This window comes from Cibotium barometz, chromosome 29 (assembly GCF_041138505.1).
Source record: "Cibotium barometz isolate CiBa-2024 chromosome 29, ASM4113850v1, whole genome shotgun sequence".
In the NCBI taxonomy this organism is placed as follows: Eukaryota; Viridiplantae; Streptophyta; class Polypodiopsida; order Cyatheales; family Cibotiaceae; genus Cibotium; species Cibotium barometz.
In genome coordinates, this window is record NC_141074.1 from 4777894 (window position 1) to 4789631 (window position 11738).

Here is an 11738-nt window from a genome sequence, read left to right on the forward strand (position 1 = left end):
CACAAATGTATCAACAGTATACTAATTTTGAACGTAAGCCACCGATGACACAAGAACAAGCACGACCTGTTCTTGGTGCTCAACCTCCTGCTCCAGGGACTGCTCCTGTGAGGGTTGTTGACTATGACAATTCAAATATGTGTAGAGACTTGGTAAACCCAGGCTATGTGGAAGAAGAATATGTATCATATTCATCCAAAGAAAATATCTTTGAAAGTCCCGCATACCCAAGCCAAGCACTGGAGATTCAACCAGGGGAACAAAACTCTTTAATGTTGCTAGGCGGCTACCAACCTAGGACTCCAGGCCCCTCAGGTCAATGGCAGCCAAGGAAAGTAGAAGCCAAACCAATGGGCCCCTGTTATGAGTGCGGAGAACCCCATTGGGCTCGTGATTGTCCACATCGCTCAAGGCAAGCATCTCGGTCAAATACAACAGTACAACAGTTTCCACCGATTGAAAGATATTGTCTAGGGTGTTGTGTAGAACACTTCCCAAAAGACTGTATGCTGAAACCACATGAGGAAGGCACCTCTCAACCAAAGGTTTCACTCAACCTTATAGGCACAGTTCCATCGCCACCTTCATCTGAGAATGAGGATGTCGTGCCACTTAGAGTCATGACTCGATCACAGACACGAAATGCCGAAATACAGACTGATGAGACACCTCGAACTAGGGATGCAAAGACAAATCTAGTGGACAAGACCCTACAGTCCAATAGAAAAAAGACCACTAGGAGGAAGAAGAACCGAAACAAACAAACTAAAAGTACATCCACTAGTTCTCAGGAAACCTCTAAACAAAACATGAGGGATAAAACTTTTACTTCCCAAGAAGTGCATGAGGAACATCAACCTCAACCTGGGCCTAGTGTTAAACAAGATGAGGCTAGTACGACTGAGGATAGTTCTGGGGGTTCTGTTTTTGTGGATAAAGTAAATGAGACTCTAGAGGCCATCATTGATGCTCATAGAAGTCGCATTGCAGCTTTATCTGAGCTACCCACGAAGCTTCAAGAATACCCAAACCCTCGTGAGGAGAAGATCAATCTAGCTGTACACCAGCAACTCATTAGGGAAGCTCAGTCAATACTTGAGGGACCACTACCACCTATTCCTCGTGGCCCAACCTCTCTTAAGCCAACATTAGAAACCATACCAGAAGTGTCGTCAAGTCAGGAAATGAAAAGTGAGTTCATTTCACAAGCGCAGAGCGAAAGGTCTGCACTAATTGACACTCCATTGAAAGATGACATTCTGCCATCACCTAGCCTTGTCTTCCCATGCAATGATGAAGTTATTGATGCTAATGAAGACATGGCAAATGACATGTGGGCTGCAGTTCATGAGAAAGTTCATGAGAACATGTCTTCTGTTAGTTCGCCTCCATTCTCTGAGGTGGATTTTACCAGAGGCACGGAAAACAAATTTAGACACCCAAGCATCCCGGAGGAAGTTCAAACAATTGTTTCTCCTAGAAGTAAGCATACAATGAAAATCTTACCATCGTATCTGGGAGAATATGAGAATTGTTCTCAAACCTTGAGGATACCCTCCATGCATAAAAGGTTGACAAAGGAGAAAGATATGAGTATGGTGCAGGCTATTTTGTCAGCACCAGTGGCTTGTACCTTACCTTTGCTTGAGTTGACAAAGATTAAACCTGAGTTGTGGAATGATATTGCCACATGTTTGTCAGAGCAGGTATTGCTACAAAAGGGTCACCATGAGTGTACTATACACTCTGAAACAAAGCATGTAATGCCAGTTCCTATCAACAAAGTAGGAAAATTTTGTGAAGACGATCAGGGAAATGCTACCCTTCCATTAGAAGTGCGAAAAGTATCTTCAACTGCAATACTTGATAGTGGTGCAGGAGTGGGCATTGTGACAAGGTCCATTTGGGAAAAGTGGGGCAAACCAGCTATTAGGAGTACCAGGATGCGCTTGCAGCTAGCAGATGGAAGCTTAGAACATCCCCTTGGGCTGCTCGAGAACGTATTGGTCACCACATGTGGGATTGAATATGAGCATACCTTTGCAGTAGTGGATTTCGGAAAGCATCCAAACTATGAAGTGATATTGGGTAGACCATTCATGCGACAATTTCAAATGATTCAAGATTGGGGATACAATTATTTGTACCTCCGACATGATTCTGTCATCACCAGGGTCAACCTAAGGAATCACTCATATCGTGATGTAACAAGGTCTCCAATAGATGAGTTTGATTCTGCTTCATCTGAGGACTCAAGAGTTACATTGTCCGATGGGCGAGAAGATCTATGGATGTGCGGAGCCTCATGTAGGGATTTCAACACTGAGAGACTTAAGGGTAATCGAAGTGTATCAGACGAGGCATACATTCCACAACCCTTCCCTGAGCATTTAATTGATCCATTAGAATGGAGTCATGTCCTTGCAACATTATCGACATGTGCTTTACCGAAGCCAATTCAATTTTGTGACTCAGATGGATATGATATTATTCCTATACGAATGGTACAACCACGTGCCCTTCTAGATGATTTGTACTATAGGGATACATCCACAAAACAGCTCTGCATGTCGAGGAAGTCTCAGTAGAGGATTTGACACTCGAATCTGCTAATGATGCTGATAAGGAAGATGGATGGGACTCTGATTTTAATAATGATGTGACAATCCCTGAGGAAGAGTTAGGAAAGGCACGCCTACTCTTGAGAGGAAGGGAGGTTCAAGTAGAGATCCCTAGAAGCCGACCTAAACGAAAATGCTGTAAGAGCCATAAAAAAATCCGTAGACAAGATGAGCGTGAACAACGTGAGAGACTGCAGAAAGAAAAGGAGGAGTCTAAGAGTGAAAACTCTCGACCACCACCTCACTTCTCAGGAAAGAACGGATATCTATACTATGTCCAAGCACAAGACAGTATCAAAGACCAAGTCAAACGATCAGATGGATTCCAAGCAGGGGAAAAGCTAACAACTGTTAGCAAAAATCGTAAAAAGACGAAGAAACAAAAACCAAAACTCAAGTCTAAAACCGATTCAAAAAAGAGTGTGGGAAGTGCAAAGACAACGATTGAACAAAAAAATCCGATGCAAGATGGCAAAGGAGAGCTCAAAACCGCATGGTCTTCAATGAGTGAAGACTCAAGTGGACAAGAGCAAGGTCTAAATGTTCCTCCCAATTTCACACAGTACACTCTTCAAGATCGGAAGATTGTTCTTCAACAGCCCATGCGACAAAAACCAAGCGTGCCAGGGGTTTCATACGATGGTCCAGAGGATGCAAAAAAGATTGATATTGCTAAGCCAGGAGAAGAGCCTCGCTATGTGTGGATTGCCACAGACTTGTCCTTAGATGAGGAGAAGTTATTAATACAAACAATAAAGGAGTATCGTGATGTTTTTGCTTGGAGTTATAAAGACCTCAAAGGAGTTGATCCAAGCATATGTCAACATACAATACCATTGCGAGAGGATGCAAAACCCTCCAAGCAACGTCCTTATACTTACAATGAAAACTTTGCACGGAAGATAAAGGAAGAAATAGACAAGCTCTTAGAGGCAGAATTTATCTATGAGATTGAACACACTGAATGGGTCTCCCCTATTGTAGTGGTGCCCAAGAAAAATGGAAAACTCCGAGTATGTGTAAACCTCAAGAAGGTAAATGCAGCTACTGTGCGTGATCATTACCCACTTCCAATCACGGATCATGTTCTGGAACGAGTTGCAGGGAAAAAGGCATATAGTTTCTTGGATGGATTCTCCGGGTACAACCAAGTGTCAATTGATCCAAAGGATCAACACAAGACAGCCTTTGCTACTGAAGATGGTATCTTTGCCTATCGTGTTATGCCATTTGGTCTAACAAATGCGCCAGCAACCTTTCAGCGGTTAATGAGTCATGTATTCAAGGAGTACCTTAGGCAATTTCTTGAGATTTTCATGGATGATTTATGTGTTCACTCACAAGAGCGTGATGATCATATAGAACACCTGAGACTTGTGTTTCAAAAGTGTCAACTTTATCGTATATGCTTGAATCCTGACAAGTGCAAATTCATGGTAAGACAAGGGAAAATTTTGGGCCATATTGTTTCTCGCAATGGGATTTCAACAGATATGGATAAAATTGATGTCATTGTCTCATTACCTCGGCCTATCAACCCTAAAGGGGTACAAACATTCATGGGACATTGTGGCTATTACCGTAGATTCATCTACATGTATGCTGTCCTAGCCAGACCATTATATGCTCTTCTTGTAAAGTTTAATTGGACTGATGAGTGTGAGGAATCCTTTGAAAAGTTGAAGCAAGCATTAGTGACTGCACCCATTTTACGGGCACCAGATTGGAACCAAATCTTTCATGTCCATATTGATGCTTCCAACTTTGCAATTGGATGTATTTTGGCTCAATCGGGAGAACACAAACTCCATAGTCCTTGACACTCTCTCTCTCTATGTGTCCAAGGCTACTATAAGTGCCCGTGACCTTGACTAAAGTGCTCACACATACATCTACCACGTGGCCTACATCATCGGCGGTGGCTCAAAGGTGGTTTTACTTTATTGGGGCAGGTTACATTGGGTTGTGGGGTTTCTCTCTCTCTCTCTCTCTCTCTCTCTCTCTCTCTCTCTCTCTCTCTCTGAGATTTTCACATGGCTCCTCACTCTTTGGAGCCTCACATCTTCTCTTTTCTTCAGTCTTCTTGTCGTGGCAGCATCTGTCCACGCGTTCGTCTCTTCTTCCAGTCTTCTCGGGGTAGCTTCTCTTCTTGTGGCAGCTTCTCTTCTCATGTCCATGTCTTCCTTCAGCTTTTCTTCTTGGTGTCGATCCTCTTCTTGGGAAGAGATATTCTTCTTCTTTCATGGCTGGGGCCATGAGCTCGTCCGTCAGGTCATTTTGCTCCATGTGAGCAACATGTTTCAATGTTTTGCTGACAGTTCCTTTGGGTTTTTGATGTTCATCTTTTATCATTATGCAATGCAAACCCAAATTTATGCGGGAGGTCTTACCTCTTGCCTTAATCTGGACAAGGGCAGTGTCTGTTCCCATTTTTACACTGATAAAATGTGCCCAATACATAATGCATATAGCATTCATTCTCATGCACATTCCAAATGCAACTCTGGCTGTGAATAATCTTGAATTTGAGTGAGATTTATAGGCATTAACCAAGGGTTGAATGCAAAATGATAATTTTCACAAATTTATCAGCACAATTTTACCAGAAATTACATTAAATTAAGGGTAACCAATTTGTACGGGATGGTTGGAGTATCAAACCAGCTCCGATTTGAAATCTGAAGTTATAGGGATCTGTATCAGATACCTAATGGTTAATTTGAACCCTCAATTGCACCAAAAGTATAGTGATTAGCACTGATTAATCACTGATTAGCAAATTAATGCTCTGGTTTATGTGCAAAAAACAGAGTATGCGGGGAGCTCAGATCTGAGGCCTTCCACTTCAAATGAGCTCAAATGCTTTCAAAGGCATCAATAGCGATGAGTCTAGTAGAGGATTAAGCCAAGAAACACAAGATTTGACCAAATAATGAAAGCTTAATCTCTGTTTTACCAAAGTCACCTGCAGATTTGATGAAGAGCTTGGATCTCTCTGTAGACTTGATGAAATTGATTTCTGTCTTCACCAGCTTGTAGAGCATGCTTGATTACCCTTTGTGCTAAGAGAAATTAGAAACATTTGAACTGTGCTTGAAGAAATCTCAATTCTCCTCCAGAAAAAATGCACCGGCTAGTTCACTGATTTCTGCTTCATTTCTGCGCGGTTTGCTACGCCGTCTTGCTGAGCTTGAAGCTAGGGATGTTAGCTAGCTTGTGTATAAATCTTGTGCCCTGATTTTGAGTGTGCTAGATGCTAGAGACCCTCCACTGGCTGGGGGTGAAGGGGAAGAGTGAAAGCTTACTAAAAAATTGATTTTTTGCTAATTATTTTACTAATCTTGATTAATTCACTAATGGGCTCATAAATCTAGTTGATTCTAGGCATGGCTCTGATACCATGTTGAAATTTGAGCATAATGATGAGCTATGGTGGATCATACACTAGAATCAACATGATTAACAAAGTGATTAAGAAATGATTAAGATGTAATTAGTAAATAATTAGCAGATAGATTAATGTAGGCATGGATACTCAAAAACCAGCAAATTCTCATTAGGGCTATGCCTCAATTTATAGTGTTTACATCAAGCATCAAATCCCATTGATTTCTCCATGATTCACTCCCAGAATATCTCCACCTTTTGCCTGATTCTCTCCACCTCTTCTCTTTTCCAGAATATCTCCCAGAATATCTCCACACTCCTAAATTCCCTCATGCTACCCATTATTCTCTCCCAAAAGATTCTTCTGACCTTTTCACAGGTTCTTTCACAATTACATCTTCTCTTTTACAGCCTCTATCCAAGAGCTTGTTCCCACACACACCCTTTTCACTTGTATATTTCAACACCTTCATCCTGTATAAAAGATGTCACCAACCTGTATTAATCAAATTTAATACATACATTAAGGACAATTACCAGAAGAACCATGGATGGACACCAAAAGCTCCTAAGCTATTTAGTGAGAGGTAGTCCTAAAGATATTGTAAGGCTCTGATATGAGCACAAGTACAACGAGATGGTATGGCTACAAGTAGCTAGTGAAGGATAGATAAGTTCAATACCAGCTAGCTGTGGATTGCTGTGGATTAACTCCTCGCAGCTTGCTGTGGATTAACTCTTCTACAATTTCCTAAGTATGGAAACCTAAAGGCCACTAGGGCAGCCCATGTCCCTAAGGCATATGATAGAGAGAGAGAGAGAGAGAGAGAGAGAGCATAAGGGCTAGGGTTGCGTGTTAGAGCTAGATCTAGCCTACAAAGGAAATCGGACACCAAAACTGGCTAAGGTCATTTATATCAGAAGAAAGGCATATGCTAAAAGTGAATCGTAGCTCTAAAAGTGAGGAGAAAGGCTCCTTTTGCTCAGCGCAAAAGGAAGGAGGCTAGCCAAGCTGAGAATCGCCTTTAGACACCCCCCGGGCGGGCGGCGGGGGGGTGGCAGGCCCCCTGGAGCCGTGCCCTCATGCCCCCCCCAACCGGCCCCCCCGCCGCGCGGAGCCGTGCCCGAACACCCCCGGCCGGCCCCTCGAAGCCGTGCCCGAACACCCTCCCTGGCCGTTCCCCCGGAGCCGTGCCCGAACACCCCCCGGCCGGCCCCCCGGAGCCGTGCCCTCACGCCCCCCCGGCCAGCCCGCAGCCCCCCCCCCGCGGTGCGGTGCCGTCGCGCCCCCGCAGCCCCCCCTCGTGTTGCGCGGTGCTGTCATTCCCGCCCCGCAGCCCGCAGTAATCATGAGAACAGGGTTTAACTGTGCGAAAGCGATTAACATGATGTCTGACTAAATGACTGATGGAATGAACATGATCTAAGGCTGGTTACCATGTAACGCTCTGATACCAATGTGACATGTGAGGCTTTGACCATAGTAATCACAACCTTAGTCTAACTAAACTGCACTTAATGATGTTTAAGAGATAGACAAATATGTGTCGATGCAATGCAGCTATATTAGATGATGACTGCAGTTACAATGAGATCCAAAGGGATCTATGCTGTCCTAGATGATGTCTACCCCTTGAAGAGAGAGAAACATGCTGAATAATGATGAAGGATGGCTGAAAGATGGCTGTCCTGACTCCAATGCTGAGTTCCACCACTTGTATGCTGGTATCCCTCTATGTAGGAGTTGGGAAGATGGCTGAATATGCTGATGCATGGATGCGCTGCTGTTCCCAGCCCTCTTGGTGTAGAAACGCTGAAGGAACACACTGTTGGATGCTGAACTGTATCCCCCTTTGCTCCTAGGAAGGAAAACGCTCAAGAGATCCAGATGTCTATGCTGAAATGATGTGTTTCTTTATATATGGGGAATTGGTGCTGGTCGGCCAGCTTGGCTGCAGCAGTCGGCCAGCTCTGAATATGCTCATGACTGCCATTTAAATGCCATAAATGCCATAAATGCTTTAAAGGCTGGTCGGCTGACTTGAATGCTGTCGGCTGCCTCCACAAGCCCCAATGCTTTTGTCTAGATGGTTAATATGATGCTACAATGCTGAATCCAACCCATACCATGTGGTACATGCTGAAAACATTCATTTAAATGTCCATAAAATGTCTGATAAATCCTGATTAAATGCCTGATGATGCCATACCATAAAATAATGCCATGTTACTGTACACCTGAATGGTGTGCACGTGACATTCCCCGCTGCTACCTGGCAACCTTCGACTCCTCTGTGATCCTTCTCCTCCGAACCGCTACCCCCTTTTGTCTTCTGCTGCCGGGACTGAGGTCGTCTGCAAGAGTGAAATCCTTTGAGCCAAGACTCTATATACTACGGGAACTGAATGGCAAATGCTGCTAAAACTACTTGGAAATACCTGAGTCACCCCTGACCTGCCTGTGGAAACCTTTAACCTACCATCTCCATCGTTCTTGAAGCTCTGAACCTCCTGAGGCGATGGAGCAAACTTCCGTCTTCTGTGGAAGAGAAACCCCGTGCTGCTGCCAGTTGAAGCCCAAAACTTATGTCCTCCTTTGATGAAGGATGTCATTCTTTCCCAAAGAGTTCATGGGCAAACATGTATGCCTTGCAGATGCAAGATGGACTGCTAAGATGACTGCTAAGATATCTGCTATGCAAACCATGTGCAACCCTATATGCTGTGCAAGAATGCAGATGGATGGGTTACTAATGCATACCTAAGGGAAAATCCCTAAGGGTGGCCTGTAAGCTTTTGAGAACTGGGTTTAACTGTGCGGAAGCGATTAACATGATGTCTGACTGAATGATTGATGGAATGAACATGATCTAAGGCTGGTTACCCTGTAACGCTCTGATACCAATGTGACATGTGAGGCTTCGACCGTAGTAATCACAACCTTAGTCTAACTAAACTACACTTAATGAACATGATCTAAGGCTGGTTACCCTGTAACGCTCTGATACCAATGTGACATGTGAGGCTTCGACCGTAGTAATCACAACCTTAGTCTAACTAAACTACACTTAATGATGTTTAAGAGATAGACAAATATGTGTCAATGCAATGCAGCTATGTTAGATGATGAATGCGGTTACAATGAGATCCAAAGGGATCTATGCTGTCCTAGATGATGTCTACCCCTGGAAGAGAGGGAAACATGCTGAATAATGATGGAGGATGCCTGAAAGATGGCTGTCCTGACTCCAATGCTGAGTTCCACCACTTGTATGCTAGTATCCCTCCATGTAGGAGTTGGGAGGAAGATGGCTGAATATGCTGATGCGTGGATGCGTTGCTGTTCCCAGCCCTCTTGGTGTAGAAATGCTGAAGGAACACACTGTTGGATGCTGAACTGTATCCCCCTTTGCTCCTAGTGAGGCATTCCGGGGCGGGCAACAAGAAGAGCGGCCTCTAAGCACTCCTCAAGGCTCCCGTGTTGCTCAATGGGCTTGGGGCACAACGCAACACAAACATAAGAACCCCAAAACCACACACCCAACAAGAAAAGGGGCACCACCTAGTTATGTGTGTGAACTAGGACACCAAAGATCTTTCCTTGTAGCCAATCAATACAAGCTAACCATATACATCAATCAAAAGACACACACTCTCTCAACAAACACTCATAACATATGGTATTATGTGTGGAGGAGACTAGCATAACACAAATAGATGCACACCAAACTTGGAGAAGAACTTAGAGAGACAATATAAGCTTGATTGTGTTGTCGCTATGCACTTGGTCTTAAGGTTACGGGAGCCCTCTCACCATACAACCCTCTTACCATGAATTGAAAGGCAACAAATCAAAAAACAAGCCCTCAAGCCTCCAAGCATAAAATCACACCACAAAATACAAGGATCAAATTTACCTTAAATCAAAAATCGGACCGCTTCGCTAAATAAACTTTGGAGATGTAGGAGTCCAAGATTTTGTACACCATTGCACCCAAACTACTAATCTTATTGATGCACAAAGGCAAGATACAATTATGATAGGGAGTATGGCATCACTCAAACCCTCACAATGACATAACTAGCTTCAAGCTTCAAGCTTCACTATCTCCTTACACACTAGAGTTAGGAGTGGTGTACAATGTGTGTAATTTTTCTCTTTTACAAGGAATGGAGGGGGCTCTATTTATAGGTTTGAGAAGCCCCAATTAGGATTAAGCCTAGTCAATCTTATTATGGAAAATCATAGATTATGGATTTTTTATTTTGAAATGAGAGTGGGCCTCTTCTTATCCCTTGAGTCACATGGATGTGGGCTCAAGGTGAGAGAATTATTGAAGATGAGAGGAGAGTGTGATGTAGAGGTTTGAGCAAATAACTTGTAGTAATGCCTACTCCAAAAGTAGTAGAGTGGGTGCTTATTTACAAATGTTAGTGGTTAGTAGTTATTAATCACTATAAAAGGTTAGTAATACAATGTACAAAATGAGTGTGAGGAGTAAAGATTTGGAAAGATCCTTTGTGTAGTTGAAAGCTCGAAGAAGCTTGGATTCTCCCATGTGTAGATCTTTAGGTTAACCGCCGGTCTCCTTCTTGCATTTGATGCCACAAAAGTTGATTGAGGTGAAGAACATGGGGATTTTTGTAGATGGAAACCCCATATTTGCAGAGGTTAATATGATACATTCATGCTGAATTTTTATGTATTTTTCGAGATTGGGAAAATAATTTAGTAATATGGGAGTAGTAGGGAGAGAAATGGAGATGAGGTATAGGTGTAGAGTAGATATGAGAGCAAATGGAGAGAGAAGGAGAGGGAAAAGGTGGAGAGGGTGAGAGAGGACATGAAGTTTGCAGGTTTGATGGAGTGATAAAGGAATGAGTAAGTATGTAGGTGATGAATGTGTAAGGGAGGTGAGAAGAGACTAGGTGTACCTTGCCAAAAAGTGGGCAGACTGGGGTCCAATAAAAAATTCATATCTCACCGCCATTAGCTCCAAAAATTCTCAAAAAAATTTAGCATATTTCTGAGCTCCCAAGCTAACTTTTGTCTTTTGATGACCAGTCCAAACTCGGAGTGGAGGCGGGCGCAAAAAATTCAGCAGAATCATGTATTTTCTGAATTTTTAAAATCTTTGTGTGGGTCCCCATTGGTGGAATTTCTTGATAGCTCCAAGAGTGAGCCCCCCAATACATCATACCCTGACCTTAGAGACTCCAGTGTATGTGGACACTTGCATGGAGGAGATTTTTTCTATTTTATAAAGGATTTACATAATAAGAAAAAACAAGCTAGTATTTAACTAGTCAACATATCATGACAATATGGTTATTATGATAGGAAAATAAAATAAACAAAGAGATCTATTTGTGAATAAAATATACAAAAATAATTGATATATGAAAAAGTATTTAATGAAAATATATAAAATATTTAATAGTAAAAAATATATACAAAATAACTAAACTATGGAAGTCAAAAGGGAGGGAGACCCTCATTATTTTAGGGTAGATGAGAGAATAAAAGATGAAATAGTCTAATGGAAAAAGTGATTTGGGTAGTAGGCTTTCTACATAGTGTGGGTAGAAATGTGAGGGCATAAGATTTACTTATGCATGGTGAAGTTGAAGCATATGTACAATGATGGTCCAAAAGTATTATGAAGAAATAATAATAATAATAATAAATAAATAAATAAAATATACTTAGGTTTTGTAATACACACACCT